This window comes from Arachis hypogaea, chromosome 9, assembly GCF_003086295.3.
Source record: "Arachis hypogaea cultivar Tifrunner chromosome 9, arahy.Tifrunner.gnm2.J5K5, whole genome shotgun sequence".
In the NCBI taxonomy this organism is placed as follows: domain Eukaryota; kingdom Viridiplantae; phylum Streptophyta; class Magnoliopsida; order Fabales; family Fabaceae; genus Arachis; species Arachis hypogaea.
The window spans coordinates 50551117-50574694 of record NC_092044.1 but is presented as its reverse complement, the minus strand read 5'-3'; the positions used below and the strand labels follow the sequence as shown (position 1 = coordinate 50574694).

The following is a 23578-nucleotide window of genomic DNA, read 5'->3' as shown; positions in this document are numbered from 1 at the left end:
TGTTCCTACAAGAACAATTACAGGGTGGCGTATGTGTATTGACTATAGAAGGCTCAATACAGCCACCAGAAAGGATCATTTTTCTTTACCATTCATAGACCAGATGCTAGAAAGACTAGCGGGTCATGATTATTACTGCTTTTTGGATGGCTATTCAGGCTACAATCAAATTGCAGTGGACCCTCAAGATCAAGAGAAAATAGCATTCACTTGTCCTTCTGGCGTATTTGCTTACAGAAGAATGCCTTTTGGTCTATGCAATGCACCTGCAACTTTTCAGAGGTGCATGCTATCCATCTTCTCCGATATGGTAGAGAAGTTCCTGGAAGTCTTTATAGATGACTTCTCAGTATTTGGAGACTCATTCAGCTCCTGTCTTGATCATCTAGCACTTGTCCTGAAAAGGTGCCAAGAGACTAACCTGGTCTTAAACTGGGAGAAATATCACTTTGTGGTGACTGAAGGAATTGTCCTTGGGCACAAAATTTCAAGCAAGAGAATAGAGGTGGATCAAGCAAAGGTAGAAGTAATTAAAAAATTACCACCACCTGCCAATGTTAAGGCAATCAGAAGCTTTCTGCAGCATATAGGATTCTACAGAAGATTTATAAAGAATTTTTCAAAAATTGAAAAACCTCTAAGCAACCTGCTAGCTACTGACACACCATTTGTGTTTGACACAGAGTGTTTGCAGGCGTTTGAGACCCTGAAAGCCAAGCTGGTCACAGCACCAGTCATCTCTGCACCAGACTGGACATTACCATTCGAACTAAAGTGTGATGCCAGTGACCATGCTATTGGTGCAGTGTTGGGACAGAGGCACAACAGGCTTCTGCACATCATTTATTATGCTAGCCGTGTTCTAAATGACGCACAGAAGAATTACACAACCACAGAAAAAGAGTTACTTGCAGTGGTTTATGCCATTGACAAGTTTAGATCCTATTTAGTAGGATCAAAAGTGATTGCATACACTGACCATGCTGCTCTTAAATACTTACTCACAAAGCAGGATTCAAAACCCAGGCTCATACGATGGGTGTTGCTTCTGCAAGAGTTTGATATAGAAATAAGAGACAGAAAATGGACAGAGAACCAGGTAGCTAATCACTTGTCCCGGATAGAACCAGTAGCTGGGGCGTCCCTCCTCTCTACTGAGATCTCTGAGACCTTTCCAGATGAGCAACTCTTTGCCATTCAAGAAGCACCATGGTTTGCAGACATTGCAAACTATAAAGCTGTGATGTTTATACCCCAGGAGTACAGCATGGTGCAAAGAAAAAAATTAATTTCAGATGCCAAGTACTACCTATGGGATGAGCCATATCTCTTTAAGAGATGTGCAGACGGAATGATCCGTAGATGTGTACCCAGAGAGGAAGCACAAAGGATCCTATGGCATTGCCATGGATCACAGTATGGGGGACATTTCGAAAGTAAGCGAACAGCCACTAAGGTCCTCTAATGTGGCTTCTACTGGCCTATTCTCTATAGGGATGCCTGAGAGTTTGTGCGTAACTGTGACAGTTGCCAAAGAGCTGGTAACTTGCCTCACAGTTATGCCATGCCTCAACAAGGGATCTTAGAGATTGAATTGTTTGATGTATGGGGTATTAACTTCATGGGTCCCTTCCCACCATCATACTCAAACACTTATATTCTGGTGGCAGTAGACTATGTATCTAAATGGGTAAAAGAAATTGCCACACCCAATAATGATACCAAGACCGTGCTGAAATTCCTCCAGAAACACATCTTCAGCAGGTTTGGTGTTTCCAGAGTCAGTGATGGGGGCACTCATTTCTGTAATAAACAGTTGTACTCTGTTATGGTCCGATATGGAATTAGCCACAAAGTAGCAACTCCGTATCATCCACAGATAAATGGGCAAGCTGAAGTCTCTAATAGAGAGCTAAAAAAAATCTTGGAATGGACTGTAATTGCCCGTAGAAAGGATTGGGCAAAGAGCTTGGATGATGCTCTATGGGCATACAGAATAACATTCAAGACTCCTATAAGAACCTCTCCATACCAACTTGTGTATGGCAAGGCCTATCATCTGCCTGTGAAACTGGAACATAAAGCCTACTGAGCAACCAGATTCCTAAACCTGGATGCTAAGTTAGCTGGTGAAAAAAGATTACTCCAGCTGAATGAGCTAGAGGAATTCAGACTCGGTGCCTTTGAAAATGCAAAAATTTATAAGGAAAAGGCAAAGAAGTGGCATGACAAGAAGTTGTCATCCAGAGTCTTTGAGCCAGGGCAAAAAGTTCTGCTCTTCAACTCTAGGCTCATACTATTCCCAGGAAAACTGAAATCCCGATGGAGGGGCCCGTAAGTGATTACAGGAGTGTCACCATATGGATATGTTGAGCTTTAGGATATTGATTCTGACAAAAAGTTCATTGTTAATGGACAGAGGATTAAACATTATCCTGAAAGCAATTTTGAGCAGGAATGCTCAAAACTGAGGCTTGAATGAGTCTCAGTAAAGGACCAGCTAAAGACAATAAAGAAGCGCTTGCTGGGAGGTAACCCAGTCATTAGCAGGTTATTTGTTTTACTTAATAAAAGTTTGATATATATTCTTCAAGGTTGATCATCGAAATTGAAGGAATTCACAGAGTTACAAAAGGATTCAGTGAAAAAAGCAGAGAAAAGAAGCTTGCTGGCAAGAAAACGCCAGTAAAGGGCACTCTGGGCGTTAAACACCAGAATGGATACCATTCTGGGCGTTTAACGACAGTAAAGGCACCATTTTGGGCGTTAAACACCAGAATGGGCACCATTCTGGGTGTTTAACGCCAGAATTGCAGCATCCTGGGTGTTCAGCAAAACGCCCAGTGATAAAGGAGTTTCTGGCGTTTAACACCAGCCAGGGTGCCTGGCTGGGCGTTAAACGCCCATAATGGCCAACAATTGGGTGTTAAACGCCAGAAAGGCAGGGGAAGGAGATTTTGCTTTCCACTTCAAATTTTTTAACACTTTCATATTTTGACCCATAATTTTCTACATAAACATGTTACAAATTTTCATCATTCACCCTCAAATTTCAAAAATCTAACAATTTTCTAAATTATTTCTCAAATCTCTTTCAATTCCTTTCCAAATCTTCTTCAAAAACTCAAGTATTTTCTCAAATTCTTTCCATATCTTCTTAAATCTCTTTCAAAACTTTCGAAATCCCTCCCCCTCCCTTATAAATACACATTCGGCCATCCCACTCTCTTCACCATTCGAATTTGCTTCTCCTTCTCTCTCTCCCCTTTCCTTTCTTTTGCTTGAGGGCAAGCAAACCTCTAAGTTTGGTGTGCTTTTCCGTGATCACTAAGCTAAGGCTCATCAAGACCATGGCTCCCAAAGGGAAACAAACAAATTCAAGAGGCAAGAAAGAGAATACTCCAAAGAATATTTGGAGTCAAGAGAGGTTCTTAACCAAAGAACATGCAGACCATTACCACAAAATAATGGGTCTAAGGTCAGTGGTCCCGGAAGTTAAATTCGATCTGAAAGAAGACGAATATCCGGAGGTCCAAGAGCAAATTCGAAATAGTGGATGGGAAATTCTAGCCAATCCTGAGACAAAGGTTGGAAGAACATGGTTTAGGAATTCTACTCAAATCTGTGGCTGACAGATAAGCAGAGAATGACTGGAACTGCTTTCCATACCTACAGAACCATGGTCAGAGGGAGAACTATTTACTTCCATCTAGACAAAATAAGAGAGGTCTTCAAACTGCCTCAACTACAAGATGATCTTGAATCCTTTAATTGGAGAATGGTGAGAGCAGATAAGGGGTTGGATCAAGTTCTAGTGGACATATGCCTCTCTGAAACTAAGTGGATAACCAATTCAAAAGGTGTCCCAAATCAACTCAAGAGGGGAGATCTCAAACCAGTTGCAAGAGGTTGGCTAGACTTCATTGAGCATTCTATATTGCCCACTAGTAACTGTTCTGAGGTCACTGTCAAGAGAGCATTGATGATTCATTGCATTATGCTAGGAAAAGAAGTGGAGATTCATCATCTGATTTCTTGTGAGATTTACATAATTGCAAACAAGAACTCCACTGAAGCCAAACTGGCTTACCCAAGCTTAATCTCTTTGCTATGTAAAGATGCTGGAGTGAGGATGGGAGTAGATGAATTCATCCCAATTGAACATCCAATTACCAAGAAGTCAATGGAAGGACAAATGCAAGATAACTCTATCAAAAGGAGGGCGCAGGAATTCCTCCCTGAACTTCCTGAATTTGACTACTGGGCCCGCCTAGAAGCATCTGTTGCCAAGCTGCAAGAAGCTATGGAACAAATTAAGGAAGAACAACAGAATCAAAACTGCATGCTCTGCAAATTGCTGAAGGAACAAGAGAAGCAGGGGTGTAAGCTACAGGAGCTGAAGCGCCAGAAGCTCTCCCTTGAAGGGTCAAACACCCCACAAGTTGAGGGAGTATCCACTTCTCAAAATCAAGGTTGTTGAGTCCTAACTCTGTGATAACCTTTATCATTAGGAATCTATTTTAGAGTCATTTAAATTTCTTTTTTTAATTTTCTGTTTTCTATTACTATTGGTCTTATCTTATATTTATTTTTGAGTCTTGTTCTTATTCCATGATTAATAAAATTTAAAGTTCATGTCTTAAAGCTATGAATGTCCTATGAATCCATCACCTCTCTGAAATGAAAAATGCTTTAATCACAAAAGAACAAGAAGTACAGGATTTCGAATTCATCTTTGAAACTAGTTGAATTAGTTTGATGTGGTGACAATACTTTTTATTTTCTGAATGAATGCTTGATCAGTGCATATGTCTTTTGAATTTGTTTAAATAATGTTAAATTTTTTGGCTCTTGAAAGAACGATGGAAAAGGAGAAATGTTATTGAGGATCTGAAAAATCATCAAATTGATTCTTGAAGCAAGAAAAAGCAGTGAATACAAAAAAAAAAGAGCAAGCAGAAAAAGCCAATAGCCCTTAAAACCAAAAGGCAAGGATACTAAAAAGGATCCAAGGCTTTGAGCATCAGTGGATAGGAGGGCCTAAAGGAATTAAATCCTGGCCTAAGCAGCTAAACCAAGCTGTCACTAACCATGTGCTTGTGGCGTGAAGGTGTCAAGTGAAAAGTTTGAGACTGAGCGGTTAAAGTCATGATCCAAAGTAAAAAGAGTGTGCTTAAGAACCCTGGACACCTCTAATTGGGGACTCTAGCAAAGCTGAGTCACAATCTAAAAAGGTTCACCCAGTTATGTGTCTGTGGCATGTATGTATCCAGTGATAATACTGGAAAATAGAGTGCTTTGGGCCACGGCCAAGACTCATAAAGTAGCTGTGTTCAAGAATCAACATACTTAACTAGGAGAATCAATAACACTATCTGAATTCTGAGTTCCTATAGATGCTAATCATTCTAAACTTCAAAGGATAAAGTGAGATGCCAAAACTGTTCAGAGGCAAAAAGCTACTAGTCCCCCTCATCTAATTGGAGCTAAGTTTCATTGATATTTTGGAGTCTATAGTATGTTCTCTTCCTTTTATCCTATTTGATTTTCAGTTGCTTGGGGACAAGCAACAATTTAAGTTTGGTGTTGTGATGAGCGGATAATTTATACGCTTTTCGGCACTACTATTTTTAGTATGTTTTTAGTACATTTTAGTTAGTTTTTATTATATTTTTTTAGTTTTTAATTAAAATTCACTTTTCTGGACTTTTCTATGAGTTTGTGTGTTTTTCTGTGATTTCAGGTATTTTCTGGCTGAAATTGAGGGACCTGAGCAAAAATCTGATTCAGAGGCTGAAAAAGGACTCCAGATGCTGTTGGATTTTGACCTCCCTGCATTCAAAGTGGATTTTCTCAAGCTAAAGAAGCCTAATTGGCTCTCTCTCAATTGCGTTGGAAAGTAGACATCCTGGGCTTTTCAGAAATATATAATAGTCTATATTTTGCCCAAGAATTGATGGCCCAAACCGGCGTTCCAAATCAGCTTCAGAATTCCCGGCGTTTAACGCCGGAACTGGCACAAAAGTTGGAGTTAAACGCCCAAACTAGCACAAAAGCTGACGTTTAACTCCAAGAAAAGTCTCTACACATGAAAGCTTCAATGCTCAGCCCAAGCACACACCAAGTGGACCCCAGAAGTGGATTTTTACGTCATTTACTCATTCTTGTAAACCCTAGGTCACTAATTCACTATAAATAGGACTTTTTGTTGTTGTATCTTGATCTCATGACACATTACACGTTTCATATTGTATCTTCTACGGCATGAGTCTCTAAACCCCATGGTTGGGGGTGAGGAGCTCTGCTGTGTCTTTACGGATTAATGCAATTACTACTGCTTCAAGCCGACAATCTCCGTGGGATCGACCCTTACTCACGTAAGGTATTACTTGGATGACCCAGTGCACTTGCTGGTTAGTTGTGCGGAATTGCAAAAGTGTGATTGTGATTTCCTGCACCAGTGTTCTTGATGTTCCACCCTTAATTGATCCATATTGTAACTCAAATCTTCTAGAGAAGTGTTGTGTTGTTCCCAATAATTGTTGGGAGGAAAGTGCATCCCTTGAGGCATTTCCGGGATTTCTTGGTGATGAGCTTCCTCATGCGTCTCTTGGGATCCATGAGTGGGCTCTCTTGTTTGCTCCATCCTCTTCTTAGTGATGGGCTTATTCTCCTCAATGGGGATGTCTCCTTCTATGATAACTCCAGCTGAGTAACATAGATGGCAAATAAGATGAGGAAAAGCTAGCCTTGCCATGGTGGAGGACTTTTCGGCTATTTTGTAGAATTCAAGGGAGATGACTTCATGAACTTCTACTTCCTCTCCATTCATGATGCTATGAATTATGATGGCCCGATCCACAGTAACTTCAGATCGGTTGCTAGTGGGGATGATGGAGCGTTGGATGAACTCCAACCATCCTCTAGCCACAGGCTTGAGGTCCATTCTTCTTAATTGAACTGGCTTGCCTTTGGAGTCTCTTTTCCATTGAGCTCCTTCAACACATATGTCCATAAGGACTTGGTCCAACCTTTGATCAAAGTTGACCCTTCTTGTGTAGGGGCGTGCATCTCCTTGCATCATGGGTACGTTAAACGCCATTGTAAGATAATTCTTTGGATTCGGGTTCACACTTTGATCATGGTTCCTAGTGATCCATGCATTGGCATAGAACTCTTAAACCATTAAGATTCTGACTTGTTGAATGGGGTTGGTCAGAACTTCCCAGCCTCTTCTTTGGATCTCATGTCGGATCTCCGGATATTCATTTTTCTTGAGCTTGAAAGGGACCTCAGGGATCACCTTCTTCTTGGCCACAACTTCATAGAAGTGGTCTTGATGGGCTTTGAAGATGAATTTCTCCATCTCCCATGACTCGGAGGTGGAAGCTTTTGTCTTCCCTTTACCTTTTCTAGAGATTTCTCCGGCCTTAGGTGCCATCAATGGTTATGGAAAACCAAAAAAGCTATGCTTTTACCACACTAAACTTAGAATATTGCTTGCCCTCTAGCAAGAGAAGAAAGAAGAAGAAGAAGAAGAAAATATAGAGGAAAGGGAGAAGTGTGTGGTTTCGGCGAAGGTGAAGAAGAGAGGGTTGTGGTTTGTGAAAATGAAGAAGGATAGAGGGGTTTATATAGTGAAGGGAGAAAGAGTAGGTTCGGCTATTTAGGGTGGGTTTGGGTGGGAAAGAGATTTTGAATTTTGAAGGTAGGTGGGATTTTTGGGGAAGAGTGGATGGATGTGAGTGGTGAAGAGGTGATGGGGAAGAGAGATTGAGGTGATTGGTGAAGGGTTTTGGGGAAGAGTGTTTATTGGGTTGTGTGAAGAGGAGAGAAGGTGAGTTGAGGTAGGTGGGGATCCTGTAGGGTCCATAGATCCTGAGATGATCCTGTGGGGTCCACAGATCCTGAGATGATCCTGTGGGGTCCACAGATCCTGAGGTGTCAAGGATTTATAGCCTTGCACCAATGAGGCATGTAAAACGCCCTTTTCATGCAATCCTGGCATTCAACGCCAAATTGGTGCTTGTTTCTGGCGTTGAACGCCAGCTTCATGCTTGTTTTGGGCGTTCAACGCCCATTTGCAGTATGTTTCTGGCGTTGAACGCCAGTTCCATGCTTGTTTCTGACGTTCAGCGCCAGCTTTCCTCAGGGTGTATTCCTGGCATTTAAACGCCAGGATGTTGCTTGTTTCTAGCGTTCAACGCCAGATCCATGCTCTGTTCTGGCATTGAACGCCAGCCAGATGCTCCTTACTGGCATTTAAACGCCAGTAAAACCTTCCTCTAGGGTGTGTTTTTTCTTCTGCTATTTTTTTGATTTTGTTTTTAATTTTAGTATTTATTTTTGTGACACCTCATGATCATGAATCTAATAAAACATAAAATAAAAATAAAAATAAAAATAGAATTAGATAAATAAAAATTGGGTTGCCTCCCAATAAGCACTTCTTTAATGTCAATAGCTTGACAGTGGGCTCTCGTGGAGCCTCACAGGTGATCAGGTCAATGTTGTAGACTCCCAACACCAAACTTAGAGTTTGGCTGTGGCCTCCCAACACCAAACTTAAATTTTGATTGTGGGGGCTCTATTTGACTCTGTACTGAGAGAAGCTTTTCATGCTCCCTCTCCATTGTTACAGAAGAACACCCTTGGGTCTTAAACACAAGGTAGTCCCTATTCAATTGTAGGACTAATTCTCCTCTGTTAACATCTATCACAGCTCCTGCTGTGGCTAGGAAAGGTCTTCCAAGGATGATGCATTCATCCTCCTCCTTCCTAGTGTCTAAGATTTTGAAATCAGCAGGGATGTAAAGGCCTTCAACATTTACCAACACGTCCTCTACCAATCCATAAGCTTGTCTTACTGACTTATCTGCCATTTGTAATGAGAATATGACAGGCTGTACCTCAATGATCCCCAGCTTCTCCATTACAGAGAGTGGCATAAGATTTATGCCTGACCCTAGGTCACACAAAGCCTTTTCAAAGGTCATGGTGCCTATGGTACAGGGTATTAAGAATTTACCAGGATGTTGTTTCTTTTGAGGTAAAGTTTACTAAACCCATGTATCTAGTTCACCAATGAGAAAGGGAGGTTCACCTTCCCAAGTCTCATTACCAAACAAATTGGCATTCAGCTTCATGATAGCTACTAGATATTGAGCAACTTGCTCTCCAGTTACATCTTCATCCTCTTCAGAGGAAGAATAGTTTTTAGAGCTCATGAATGGCAGAAGGAGGTTTAATGGGATCTCTATGGTCTCTATATGACCTTCAGATTCCTTTAAGTCCTCAATAAGGAACTCCTTCTTGCTTGAGAGACGTCCCCTGAGGTCTTCCTCATTGGGATTCACATCCTCTCCTTCCTCTCTAGGTTCGGCCATGTTGATTATATCAATGGCCTTGCACTCTCTTTTTGGATTATTTTCAGTATTGCTTGGGAGAGTACTAGGAGGAGTTACAGTGACTTTCTTACTCAGCTGGCCCACTTGTGCCTCTAAATTTCTGATGGAGGACCTTGTTTTACTCATGAAGCTTAGAGTGGCCTTAGACAGATCAGAGACTATATTTGCTAAGTTAGAGGTTCTCTGCTCATAATTCTCTGTCTGTTGCTGAGAAGATGATGGAAAAAGCTTGCTATTGCTAAACCTGTTTCTTCCACCATTAATAAAGCCTTGTTGAGGCTTTTGTTGATCCTTCCACGAGAAATTTGGATGATTTCTCTATGAGGGGTTATAGGTGTTGCCAAAGGCTTCCCCCATGTAATTTACCTCTACCATTGCAAGGTTTTCAGGATCATAAGCGTCTTCTTCAGGAGAGGCATCTTTAGTACTGTTGGATGCATTTTGCCATCCATTCAGACTTTGAGAAATCATGTTGACTTGCTGAGTCAACATTTTGTTCTGAGCCAATATGGCATTCAGAGCATCAATTTCAAGAATTCCCTTCCTTTGAGGCGTCCCATTACTCACGGAATTCCTCTTAGAAGTATACATGAATTGGTTATTTGCAACCATGTCAATGAGTTCTTGAGCTTCTACAGGCATTTTCTTTAGGTGAATGGATCCACCTACAGAATGATCCAATGACATCTTAGAGAACTCAGACAGACCATAATAGAATATATCTATCATGGTCCACTCTGAAAACATGTCAGAAGGACACTTTTTGGTCATCTGCTTATATCTTTCCCAAGCTTCACAGAGGGATTCACCATCTTTTTGCTTGAAGGTATGAACATCCACTCTAAGCTTGCTCAGCTTTTGAGGAGGAAAGAATTTAACCAAGAAGGCCGTGACTAGCTTATCCCAAGAGTCCAGGCTATCCTTAGGTTGTGAGTCTAACCATGTTCTAGCTCTGTCTCTTACAGCAAAAGGGAAAAGCATGAGCTTGTATACTTCAGGATCTACTCCATTAGTCTAAACAGTCTCACAGATATGCAAGAACTCAGTTAAAAACTGGTAGGGATCTTCTGATGGAAGTTCATGAAACTTACAGTTTTGTTGCATTAGAGCAACTAGTTGAGGTTTCAGCTCAAAATTGTTTGCTCCAATGGCAGGAATTGAGATGCTTCTTCCATCAAACTTGAAAGTAGGTGTAGTATAATCACCAAGCATCCTCCTTGCATTATTGTTGTTGGGTTCGGCTACCATATCCTTTTCTTGTTCGAAAATTTCAGTAAGATTGTCTCTGGATTGTTGTAATTTAGCTTCTCTTAGTTTCCTCTTCAGAGTCCTCTCAGGTTCAGGATCAGCTTCAACAAGAATGTCTTTTTCCTTGTTCCTGCTCATATGAGAAAGAAGAGAACAGAAAAGGAAGAGGAATCCTCTATGTCACAGTATAGAGATTCCTTTATGTTAGTAGAAGAAGAAAGGAATAGAAGAAGGAGAAGAGTTAAGAATCCAAACACAATGGTGAAGATAGGATCAGATTTGTGAGATGAAGAGAAGTGTTAGTAAATAAATAAATAAATAGAAGAAGATGAGAGGGGGAGAATTTCGAAAATAAATTTTGAAAAAGAATTAGTGATTTTCGAAAATTACAAGGAAATAAAATTAAAATTAAAATTTAAAACAATTAATTAATTAAAAAAAGAATTTTAAAAAGGAAGGAGAAATTTTCGAAAATTAGAGAGGGAAAACTTAGTTAGCTGGTTTTGAAAAACATAAGAAACAAACAAAAAGTCAATTAGTTAGTTGAAAAAGATTTGAAAATCAATTTTAAAAAGATAAGAAGATAAGACGTTAGAAGGGATATTTTGAAATCAAATTTTTGAAAGAGATATGATTTAAAAAGATATGATAAAAAGATATGATTAAAAAGATATGGTTGAAAAATATTTAATTTTTAAAATTAAAATTAATTACTTGACTAACAAGAAACTAAAAGATATGATTCTAGAATTTAAAGATTGAACCTTTCTTAACAATAAAGTAATAAACTTCAAAATTTTTGAATCAATCTCATTACTTGTTAGTTAAGTTTTGAAAATTTGAAATAAAATAAGAAAAAGATTTTGAAAAATAGTTTTAAATTTTCAAAAATCATAAGATAAAAGTAAAAGAGATTTGATTTTTGAAAAAGATTTTGAAAAGATAAGATTTTTAAAATTGAAAATTTGACTTGACTTATAAGAACTAACTAATTTTAAAAATTTTTGACTAAGTCAACTCAAATTTTCAAAATTTTGAGAGAAATAAGGAAAAGAGATATATATATATATATATATATATATATATATATATATATATATATTATTTTTTTTGAATTTTTAATGATGAGAAGGAAAAACATAAAAATGACCCAAAACATGAAAATTTTTTGACCAAAACCAATGATGCATGCAAGAACACTATGAATGTTAAGATGAACACCAAGAACACTTTGAAGATCATGATGAACATCAAGAACATATTTTTGAAAAAAATTTAATGCAAAGAAAACATGCAAGACACCAAAATTAGAAATCTTTCATGTTTAGACACTATTAATGCAAAAATGCACATAAAAAACATCATACAACACAAAACAAAAAAATTTAAAGATCAAACAAGAAGACATACCAAGAACAACTTGAAGATCATGAAGAACACTATGAATGCATGAATTTTCGAAAAATGCAAGAACAAGATGAATATGCAATTGACACCAAACTTAAAACATGACACAAGACTCAAACAAGAAACACAAAATATTTTTGATTTTTATGATTTTATAATTTTTTGGATTTTTGTATATTTTTTTTTCGAAAACATATAGGAAAAATAAAATAAGAAATTCAAAACTTTTAATAAGAATTCCAGGAATCTTTCGATGTTAGTCTAAAGCTCTGGTCCAGAAATTGGACATGGCTTAATAGCCAGCCAAACTTCAACAGGGCATTACATGCATTATAGTGATTAGTTGAAGCCTCAGTCCAAAAGAATTTGAATATGGCTTTACAGCCAACCAGGCTACAACATGCTTCATGAAACACTAGAATTCATTCTTAAAAATTTAGAATAATTTATTTCGAAAATAGAAGTAAAATTTTTTTGAAAAATTTTTGAAAATTTTTTGAAAATAAAACAAAAAGAAAATTACCTAATCTGAGCAACAAAATGAACCGTCAGTTGTCCAAACTCGAACAATCTTCGGCAATGGCGCCAAAAACTTGGTGCACGAAATTGTGATCATCAACAATGGCATTCAACCTGGTATGCGCGTTTATAACTCAGCACTTTCTTCACAACCTCGCACAACTAACCAGCAAGTGCACTGGGTCGTCCAAGTAATAAACCTTACGTGAGTAAGGGTCGATCCCACGGAGATTGTTGGTATGAAGCAAGCTATGGTCATCTTGTAGATCTCAGTTAGGCAGATAATAAATGGTTATGGAGTTTTCAAATAATAATAATAAATAAATAGAAAATAAAGATAGAAATACTTATGTAAATCATTGGTGGGAATTTCAGATAGGCATATGAAGATGTTGTGCTCCTTTTGAATCTCTTGTTTCCTACTGCCTTCATCCAATCCTTCTTACTCCTTTCCATGGCAAGCTGTATGTAGGGCATCACCGTTGTCAACGGCTACATCCTATTCTCTCAGTGAAAATTGTCCAAATGCTCTGTTACAGCACGGCTAATCATCTGTTGGTTCTCGATCATGCCGGAATAGAATCCATTGATTCTTTTGCATTTGTCATCACGTCAACAATCGCGAGTTTGAAGCTCGTCACAGTCATTCAATCCCTGAATCCTATTTGGAATACCACAGATAAGGTTTAGACTTTCCAGACTCTCATGAATGCCGCCATCAATTCTAGCTTATACCACAAAGATTTTGATTAAGGAATCTAAGAGATATGCGTTCGGGCTAAGGTAGAACGGAAGTGGTTGTCAGTCACGCGTTCATAGGTGAGAATGATGATGTGTGTCACGGATCATCACATTCGTCATGGTGAAGTGCAACAAATATCTTAGAAAAGGAATAAACTGAATTGAATAGAAAATAGTAGTAATTGCATTAAAACTCGAGGTACAGCAGAGCTCCACACCCTTAATTTATGGTGTGTAGAAACTCCACCGTTGAAAATACATAAGTGATGGTCCAGGCATGGCCGAATGGCCAGCCCCCAAAATATAATATGAATTCAAAAATAGGGAGAAGGACCTGGTCTAAGGACTAGGCGTCCAAAGATGTGGTCAAAGACGACTAATACAATAATAAAATGTCCTATTTAAACTAGACTAGCTACTAGGGTTTACAGAAGTAAGTAATTGATGCAGAAATCCACTTCCGGGGCCCACTTGGTGTGTGCTTGGGCTGAGCTTGAGCTTTACACGTGCAGAGGCTTCTTTTGGAGTTGAACACCAAGTTGTAACGTGTTTTTGGCGTTCAACTTTGGTTCGTGACGTGTTTCTGGCATTTGACTCCAGAATGCAGCATGGAACTGGTGTTAAGTGCCAATTTACGTCATCTAATCTCAAATAAAGTATGGACTATTATATATTTCTGGAAAGCTCTGAATGTCTACTTTTCAACGCCATTGAGAACGCGCCATTTGGAGTTCTGTAGCTCCAGAAAATATATTTTGAGTGTAGAGAGGTCAGAATCCAACGGCATCAGCAGTCCTTTGTCAGCCTTCTTATCAGAGTTTTGCTCAGGTCCCTCAATTTCAGCCAAAAAATACCTGAAATCACAGAAAAACACATAAACTCATAGTAAAGTTCAAAAATGTGAATTTAGCATAAAAACTAATGAAAACATCCCTAAAAGTAGCTAGATCCCACTAAAAACTACCTAAAAACAATGCCAAAAAGCGTATAAATTATCCGCTCATCAATTATCCTCACAATCTCTCTGTATAAATGACCGACCTTGTCCACAAGATTCCATTCAAGGTCCTGTCTACACCACACAATTGATATCAAGGAGATTAGTCTCAATATCAAAAATCTAGTGCTTCAATTATCCCAAAAAGGCACTCACAAACAAGCATGATATATATATATATATATATCAAGCAAATATCCTAAATAATATGAAAGAAAAATGACCCAAAGTATGCAATGAAGCATAATCGGTCTATCCCTTAGACTCACAAGGACGAACTGCTCTGATACCGCTAAATGTAACACCCTAATTACCCTAAGCCTTACCTCATGCCATAAAGCAAAGGTTAATAAAAGGTTACGATGATTCTAAGGCTTATACAATAATATATATATAGAAGGAAATAATAATTCTAGAAGCTTGATGAAGATATAAGCTCAAAACCAGAGTTACAAAAGCGCAAATGTTCACACGAAACTAAAAGCATAAAGGTACAAGATAAATCTACGAAATATCAAGACATATATAGATATATAAGAGTATATTAGACATAGAGAACTAGCCACAGCCCGCGGAGTTTAAGCCGACTAGTATATACCGACATACAGAGTTTTGAAAGTAAAATAACTTATACAAAATATCTCTCTCATAGTAAGCCTCTAAGGCAATATAAATACAAAAGTGAGAGAACTAAATCAAAATAACCAAAAGACTCCATAACATGATAAAGGTCCTCTGCTCTATCACCATCAAGCAACTCACCAAGGTGGGTTGCAACCTGCATATGTGATGCACAGAAACTTGTCTCTCAACAAAATTTCCTTCGGCAAGTATACCGAATTTGTCGTCAAGTAAAAACTCACAATAGAATGAGGTCGAATCCACAGGGATTAACGGATTAAGCAATCAATGGTCAATTAATTATCCTAGTTAGACGAATCATATTGGAGTGATAAGTAACAAGAAAATGTAAATGGCATAAAAATAAAGAAAGCAATAAAGTGCAGAAAAGTAAAATGCCAAGAAAAGTAAATGTAAGAACTAAAAATAAAATAAACATTGGGATCAAGAGATATTGTAATCCTCCAGATCAAGTTCATTCTCATCTCTTCCTCAATCAATGCATTCATTGATCTCCTTGGCAATCTTAAGTGATTGGATCCCAATTCCTTGGCAATCCAATCTCTCTAGGCTTGAACAATTTCTCAATTCCTTGATTTAATTGCTCATGGGAAGAGATGAAGTTTGGTCACTGATTATACCACACACATTCATAAATCAAAGTATTGGTAGGATTAAATGTCACAATATCCACCCAACCCCTAACCTAATCCAATGTGAGAGAGCATTTCTAGCATTATCTCCTCATTTCTCTTCCAAGGTTCCGAGGAGATCCAATTATGGAGAGCTTCTCTTCGAAGATAGCTAACCAATTGGATGAAGATCGAAAGCTCTCTAGTAAAATCAAGAGAAAAGAAAGAAGAAGAAGAATAAGAACTACAATTAATCTATTGAATCACAATAGAGCTCTCTAACCCAATGAAAAGAGTTAGTTGATCATTGCTCTACCAAAATAAAAAAAGAAAAAAAGTGCAAAAAACTAAAGATGAAGATTAAAACTAACATTGAAACTTCCAAATTTATAAATGAAAAGTACAAAGAAAAGAAAGAGAAGGAAAAGTGTGTGAGGGGAGGGAGTTTGAAGACCCCTCTTCAATCCCCAATTCCAGAATCCCAATCCAGCCCCCTTTCAAAGTAAAAACTAAGGCCTTTATATAGGCTCTCCTAAATTATAAAATGAAATTAAAAGCAAATTACAATTAAATGAAAAGTCCTACTCTAGATGCTTCTTGTGGCCTTTGATTGGTTGACACTTGTGGGCTTGCTTCCTTGAGGTTGGGTGGTCCTTGAAGAGAAGTGAATAAAGTTAAGGTCCATGTGGTAATGTTAGTGCTACCGTTAGCCACACTAATGCTACAGGTGTGGCGTTAGTGCTGAAGTTAGTGTGACTAACGTTACACTTGCTACCCAGTTGGTGCTTTTGGGGCTTAGAAGATGCCTATTGTTTGTGCTACAATTTCATGCCCACTATAGAGTATTATATATCGTTGGAAAGCTCTGAATGTCTGCTTTCTAACACAACTGGAATCACCTCAATTGGATCTCTATAACTCAGGTTATGCTTCTTTGAAGTGGACAAGGTTGCTGGCATAGTCGCTGGCGTTACTGGAAAAAGTGAGTCACAATAACGCTAGCGACCAGGGGATTAATATTGCCAGGTTCTGAAGTTCAAACTTAATGTCCACCCCTATACTATTATATATTATTGGAAAGCCCTGGATGTCTACTTTCCAACGCCTTTGAGAGCGCATCATTTGGAGCTCTATCGTTCGAGTTACATTTCTTGGAAGGTGAACAGGTCAGCTGGCCTTACTACAGGTTGATACTATGTTCATCTTTGCACTTTTGGGACAGGTTTTCTCCCTTAAATTTAGTGTCCACCATGTAGTGTCATATATTCTTGGAAAGCTCTGGAATTATACTTTCCAATGCCACTGGAATCACCTCATTTGGAGCTTTGTGGCTCAAGTTATTCTTGTTTGAAGAAGGCACGGTCAGGCTGTCGGTTTAGATTTTGCCACTATCGTGGCCATTAACGTGGGTCTTCCTTTGCTTCGCAAACATTAGTGGCAATCACCGTTTCCACTAACATTGGCGTTTTCTTTCCTTCCATGTTAGTTCCCACGTTAATGTAACTAACGTGGAAGCTAATGTGGGTGTTCTAGCCTTCACAAACGTCAGTGGCGTTCACTTTTTCCACTAACGTTGGCATTTACCTTTCCTTCCACGTTAGTTCCCACGTTAATGTAACTAACGTGGAAGCTAACATGGGTCTTCTTGCCCTTCGCTAACATTAGTGGTGTTTACTTTTACCACTAACGTTCCATGCTCTCCTTCTTCAAAGTTAATGCCACTAACTTTCTCACTAATGTTGGGGCTTCTCTTTTCTTCCACGTTAATGGCCACGTTAGTGGCACTAACGTAGCCACTAACGTGGCTCGTCTCTGCTTCTTGTTACCTGAAATCAATCAAACAAAGTGCATCAAAGTCTCGCTCTTAATCATAGGATCATGCATCATCCAATTTATCATTCAATTCATGCATAATTCTCATGAAATCATTTAAAATTCACAATGTTTGATTGCATTTTAAAATTCCTAAGAAAATGCATGAAACCAACCTAAAGCATACAAAAGATGGCTAGTAAAACTAGCCAAGATGCCCTGGCATCACAACACCAAACTTAAATCTTGCTTGTCCCCAAGCAAGAAAAGAACTATGCACAAAGAATTCTCTTAATTGGAATGTATTGAAGAATTGCTTATGATGCCTTAGTGGGTGAAGTGAATAAGTGACAGTGGGGTGAACTCTAATTTGTACGCTTATGCAAGGATTCCAGTGCTCATAAGTCCTTACATTTTGGAAGTCTTAGATCTTAGGACTTCCATTCAAATGATATTATGGAATCCTCTTTATAGATTGTCACCTTGAAGTAGTACTTATTTTCTAGCATTTTTCTTTCTTTGTAGAATTTGGCCTCGACTCTAGGTGTCATGTATCAAAGCGGCTTTTTAAGATAAGCTTTCAATCAATACTCCCAAACCAGTTGGTCTAAGGTATTAGGTGTTGAAGCACCCCTTAGGATTTACTTGCGCAAGCCTCTCTCTTTGATACAAATCCACCACAAGCATTTAACTAGGACAATAACTCTTTGAGTTCTTGATTTTTTCTTTTTCTTCCAAGAAATTGATGCTCAGAGCCTTGGGCTTGTTCTTTGTTTTTCTTTTTCTTTTGTTTTCTTTTGTTACTGCTTCTTGGATCAATAAATGTTTGAGAAATTCCATAATACTTCTCTAAACTTTATTTCCTATCTATGAGCTCCCATGCAAGTTTTCACAAACATGCAACCTCAATACACAATCATACAATCAGAACCTCCACTCCTCTTAATCTTTTGCTTGCCCCATGATTTATAAAATTCTTCAACATTTTCCTTTCAAAAGAAAGATTTCTTTGTTGCATTCTTAAATATATTGGGTGCAAGTAAAACTCAAGATGATAATCATGATATCATAGCAACATGTTACAAATCAAATATCAAATTATGCTTATTCACAAGGAGTAATCACACATGCATACAAAGAAAATATCAGTCAATCATGCAATTTAGAGTGCTGGAAATAAGTAAGAGGAAAAAGAAACTTTACCACCTTGTAGTTCATATTCATTGTTGTTGCCCTTTTCCTCCTATTCTTCTCCTTCCCACACCAAACTTAGAATGCTTGCTTATACTCAAGCAACAATTAAAATAGTGGTGATGGGGTCTATGATGGATCATGAATGTCTTAGAATTAAGTGTGAGTATGCATGTGTTTCAGCAAGCAAGATTAAGGATACAATAAAGGCACAATAGATACAAACAGAGACATTTTGATTGCATTAATAAGTGGTGTGCTTGGTACCTTGCATGAAAGATAAGTGGCAACACCAAATTTAGTGTGACACTTTCAATTTAGAATGTTGCAAGTACCCAGTGAAGATTGAAAATCAAATTATTACATGGCAACACCAAACTTAGAATGCAATCATATGCCAAATTATTGAAAGTAAACTAAGCAAAGCAAGGAAATATTACCTACGGTTGGGTTGCCTCCCAACAAGCGCTCTTTTAATGTCATTAGCTTGACATGTTGTTCATGACTTTCTTCCTCTTCTTCCAATTTATTAAGAGGAATGACCTCAAGAGGAAAGAGGAGCCAGTTAATGCCCCTTGCTTAGAGTGCCTCTCCCCAGCAAGCTTTCTTTTGTTGTTAGCTTGAGGAAACTTGCTTGTTGGGGTAGGGGTGGGATGGCTTTTGGTTGACCTTTTTTTCTTCATGGATATTGTCCTTCTTTTCTTGGTCACCATCCTCTTTTTGGTGCTTTTTTGATTGCTTTCACCACCTTGATTTCAGAACATGGGTGTTGTATGATGGTTGGAGCATCCTTTTCATCAAGAACTTCTTGAATATGTGGTTCAATGAACTCACCCTTTATGTAACTCTCTATTTTATTGGAGTAATGTGGACTCCCTTGATTGACCTCATCCTTCTTCATAGGAATCTCACTTGGTATGGGTGTCTCTTTTTCTTGTTCTTCTGATTCCTCCCTTGGGTTTGCCATGGTGTCACTAAGAGAATCATGGGTATGGATTTGCTTTGATAGATATCCAACTTGTGCCTCAAGCTTCTTAATGGCAACCCCCCGGTTCTGCATAATGGATTTTACTTCTTCTTTGAAAGTCCTCATGTCCTTAGATTCTTCCAAGAGAATTGCCAATAGGTTCTCTATCCTTGATAGCTTATCCTCGAGGGGAGAGTGTGCAACTGGGTTGGAATTTGGAGGTTGAGGGTGGATATTTTGTGAATGAAATTGGTTGTTTTATGGTTGTATGTTCTGAGAGTGGTATGACTTTTGTGGGTAATTGTTCATACCCTGGGTCGAGCTGTTATACCCGGGATGTTCTACAGACAAAGCGACCGACCACTTCAGGTCAGGACAACCTGACCCCTTCTCAAAGAGCTCGGCCAAGTCACAGGAAAGCCTAAACAAAGGGCCCAAATAGAGGAACACGTCCCAAATCCAAAGGCAGCCCAAGCCCGTAGAGATAAAGGCGGTTCCCTTGAAGATAAGATGACCTCACTTGAAGATAAGATAAAGATAAGATAAGATAACTAACTTATCTTATCTAAGAAGGTCATTCTATGCTATTATAAATACACTGGAGCACCCAGGTATAACTCATACTCTGATTCTACTCAATATCTGCTTAATACCCTTGCTAACTTAAGCATCGAAGTCCCTTGCAGGTACCCCCCACCCTCCGGGGATGAAGGATCAGCATTATCACCAAGTCCAATGAGTCAGACACAGCGACTCCGACCACGATCATCAGATCGGACTCCGCAGCCCCGACCAGCATAGAAGATCTTGTCTGAGATCGACCTCTAGTTTCAGGTAACCCTCGGAACATTGGCGCCGTTGCCGGGGAACCTGGAAGTCATCCCAGCACCATGGCAGATGACCATGACAACAACCATAGCTCAGATCTAGAGGATAGAACGCCGCACAAAAAATGCGGACATTACACCAAAAGACACTCCCCAAATCAACAATAAGGACTCCCCAAACGAGGGAGCCCTGGAGGCATTTCAAGACCGGTTAAAATAACTTGAGGAAGATGTTCTACGTCAACGAGAGGCCGAGAAGGATCTACAAAGAGAAATAAGGCGACGCCGGGAATTGGAGAAAAAACTCCTAAAACTTGAAGCCAATGTCAAGACTAAAGCCAGCTAATCCACTACCGAAGATAGCACCCGCAAGGACCAAGATCCATTCACCAAGGAGATCATGAAGACAAGAATCCCAAAAGACTTTAAACTCCCAAACATGACCTTGTACGACGGCACTACAGATCCCAGCCATCATCTCAGCAACTTCAGAAGCAGAATGTACCTCACCGATGCCTCAGATGCAGTTCGTTGCAAAGCCTTTCCAACTACTTTAACAAAAACGGCAATTAAATGGTTTGATAACCTCCATCCAAGATCCATCTCGAGTTTCGACGACATGGCCAAAAAGTTCCTGGCCAGATTCTCCATCCAAAAGGACAAAGCAAAACATGCGCCGAGCTTACTGGGAATCAGACAAGGAGAGCGGGAAACCCTGCGTAACTACATGGAGAGATTATAGAAAATATGCATGGATATAGAAAACCTTCCAACAGAAGCTACCATCATGGGTCTCATTAATGGCCTACAAGAAGGGCCTTTTAGTCAATCCATATCAAAGAAGTACCCCACATCCCTGAACGAGGTACATGAGCGAGCAAAAAAATATATCAACATAGAGGAAAACTCCCGATTAAGAGAGACCTCAAAAGCAGGGTTCACCCCTCGGGATAAAGACAAAGATTCCAGAAAAAGGAAGATCGACATGGAGAGAAAATAAAAAATACCACAATTATACCCCTCTTCGGGTGTCTCTCGTGGATGTCTATAGAGAGGTTTGAAACACAGAAAAAATACCACCAGCTCGACCACTCAAAGGCAAAAAAGGAGGAGGAAACCGGGCTGAATATTGTGAATACCATCGGATCTGCGGGCACTCCACCAATGAGTGTTTTGACTTAAAAAATGTCATAGAAAAGCTCGTACGAGAAGGAAAGCTAGATTGATACCTGGCCACCCATGAGGATGAACAAAGGAAAAGAAGAAGAGTAGAAGATGTCGGACCAACTACGTGATCATCCCGGACGCCAGAAAGACACGTCCACATGATACACGGCAGATTCGCCGGGGGAGGAATCTCCAAATCATCCCGCAAAAGACATCTCAAAGACGTATATCACGTCGCAGAAAGGAAGGAAGCACCCGACATCCCGGCAATCACTTTTACCAAGGAAGACGCATCCGGCATCGCGACAGGGCATGACGATCCCATGGCCATCACTATTATACTGGCAAACGCAAATCTTCATCACACACTGATAGACCATGGGAGCTCTGCCGATATCTTATTCAAAACCGCCTTTGACAAACTCGGCTTGGAAGAAAAAGAACTCAGAGCATATCCGGACAGCCTGTTCGTGTTAGGTGATACCCCGGTTCAACCGATGGGATACATCCCGCTCGACACAACTTTTGGAAAGGGAAATTAGTCAAGAACACTCAAAATAGATTACATCGTCGTTGATGTAAGCTCAGCCTATAATGCCCTAATAGGTCAGGCAACGTTAAATCAACTCGGCGCAATAGTCTCGACTCCTGATGAGCGGATAATTTATACGCTTTTTGGCATTGTTTGTAAGTTGTTTTTAATAGGATATAATCACTTTTAGGGATGTTTTCATTAGTTTTTATGCTAAATTCACATTTCTGGACTTTACTATGATTTTGTGTGTTTTTTTGTAATTTTAGGTAATTTCTGGCTGAAATTGAGGGATCTGAGCAAAACTCTAATAAAAGGCTAACAAAGGACTGCTGATGTTGTTGGATTCTGACCTCCCTGTACTTGAAATGGATTTTCTGGAGCTACAGAACTCCAAATGGTGCGTTCTCAACAGCTTTGGAAAGTAGACATCCAGAGCTTTCCAGCAATATATAATAGTCCATATTTTATTCGTGATTAGATGACGTAAACTGGCACTCAACGCCAGTTCCATGCTGCACTCTGGAGTCAAACGCCAGAAACACGTCACGAACCAGAGTTGAACACCAAAAACACGTTACAACTTGGCATTCAACTCCAAAAGAAGCCTCAGCTCGTGTAAAGTTCAAGCTCAGCCCAAGCACACACTAAGTGGGCCCCGAAAGTGGATTTCTGCATCAATTACTTATTTCTGTAAACCCTAGTAGTTAGTCTAGTATAAATAGGACCTTTTACTATTGTATTTTCATGCTGGATCCTGGATTGTATTTTTGATCCTGTGATCACGTTTGGGGGCTGGCCATTTGGCCATGCCTGTACCTTCATCACTTATGTATTTTCAACGGTGGAGTTCCTACACACCATAGATTAAGGGTGTGGAGCTCTACTGTACCTCAAGTTTCAATGCAATTACTACTATTTTCTATTCAATTCCGCTTGTTCTTATTCTAAGATATTCAATGCACTTCAACATGATGAATGTGATGATCCATGACACTTATCATCATTCTCACCTATCAATGCATGACTGACAACCACTTCCGCTCTACCTTAGACCGGGCGCATATCTCTTGGATTCCTTAATCAGAATCTTCGTGCTATAAGCTAGATTGATGGCAGCATTCATGAGAATCCGAAAAGTCTAAACTTTGTCTGTGGTATTCCGAGTAGGATTCAGGGATTGAATGACGGTGACGAGCTTCAAACTCGTGATTGTTGGGCGTGATGACAAACGCAAAAGAATCAAGGGATTCTATTCCAACATGATCGAGAACCGACAGATGATTAGCCGTGCCGTCACAGAGCATTTGGACCTTTTTCACTGAGAGGATGGGATGTAGCCATTGACAACGGTGATGCCCTACACACAGCTTGCCATGGAAAGGAATAAGAAGGATTGAAGGAAGATAATAGAAAAGCAGAGATCCAACAGGGACAAGCACTTCCACACACTTATCTGAAATTCCCACCATTGAATTACATGAGTAACTCTATCTTTATTTTCTATTTT

At 39.3% G+C, this 23578-nt stretch overlaps 1 non-coding gene across 1 annotated transcript; it reads left to right on the top strand.

The window, feature by feature from the left end:
- The first annotated feature begins 10152 nt into the window (after positions 1-10152).
- On the top strand, positions 10153-10256 carry LOC112714146 (small nucleolar RNA R71). The gene has a single exon (XR_003159101.1). It is a non-coding gene; the product is annotated as a small nucleolar RNA R71 (small nucleolar RNA).
- The last annotated feature ends 13322 nt before the right edge of the window (positions 10257-23578 follow it).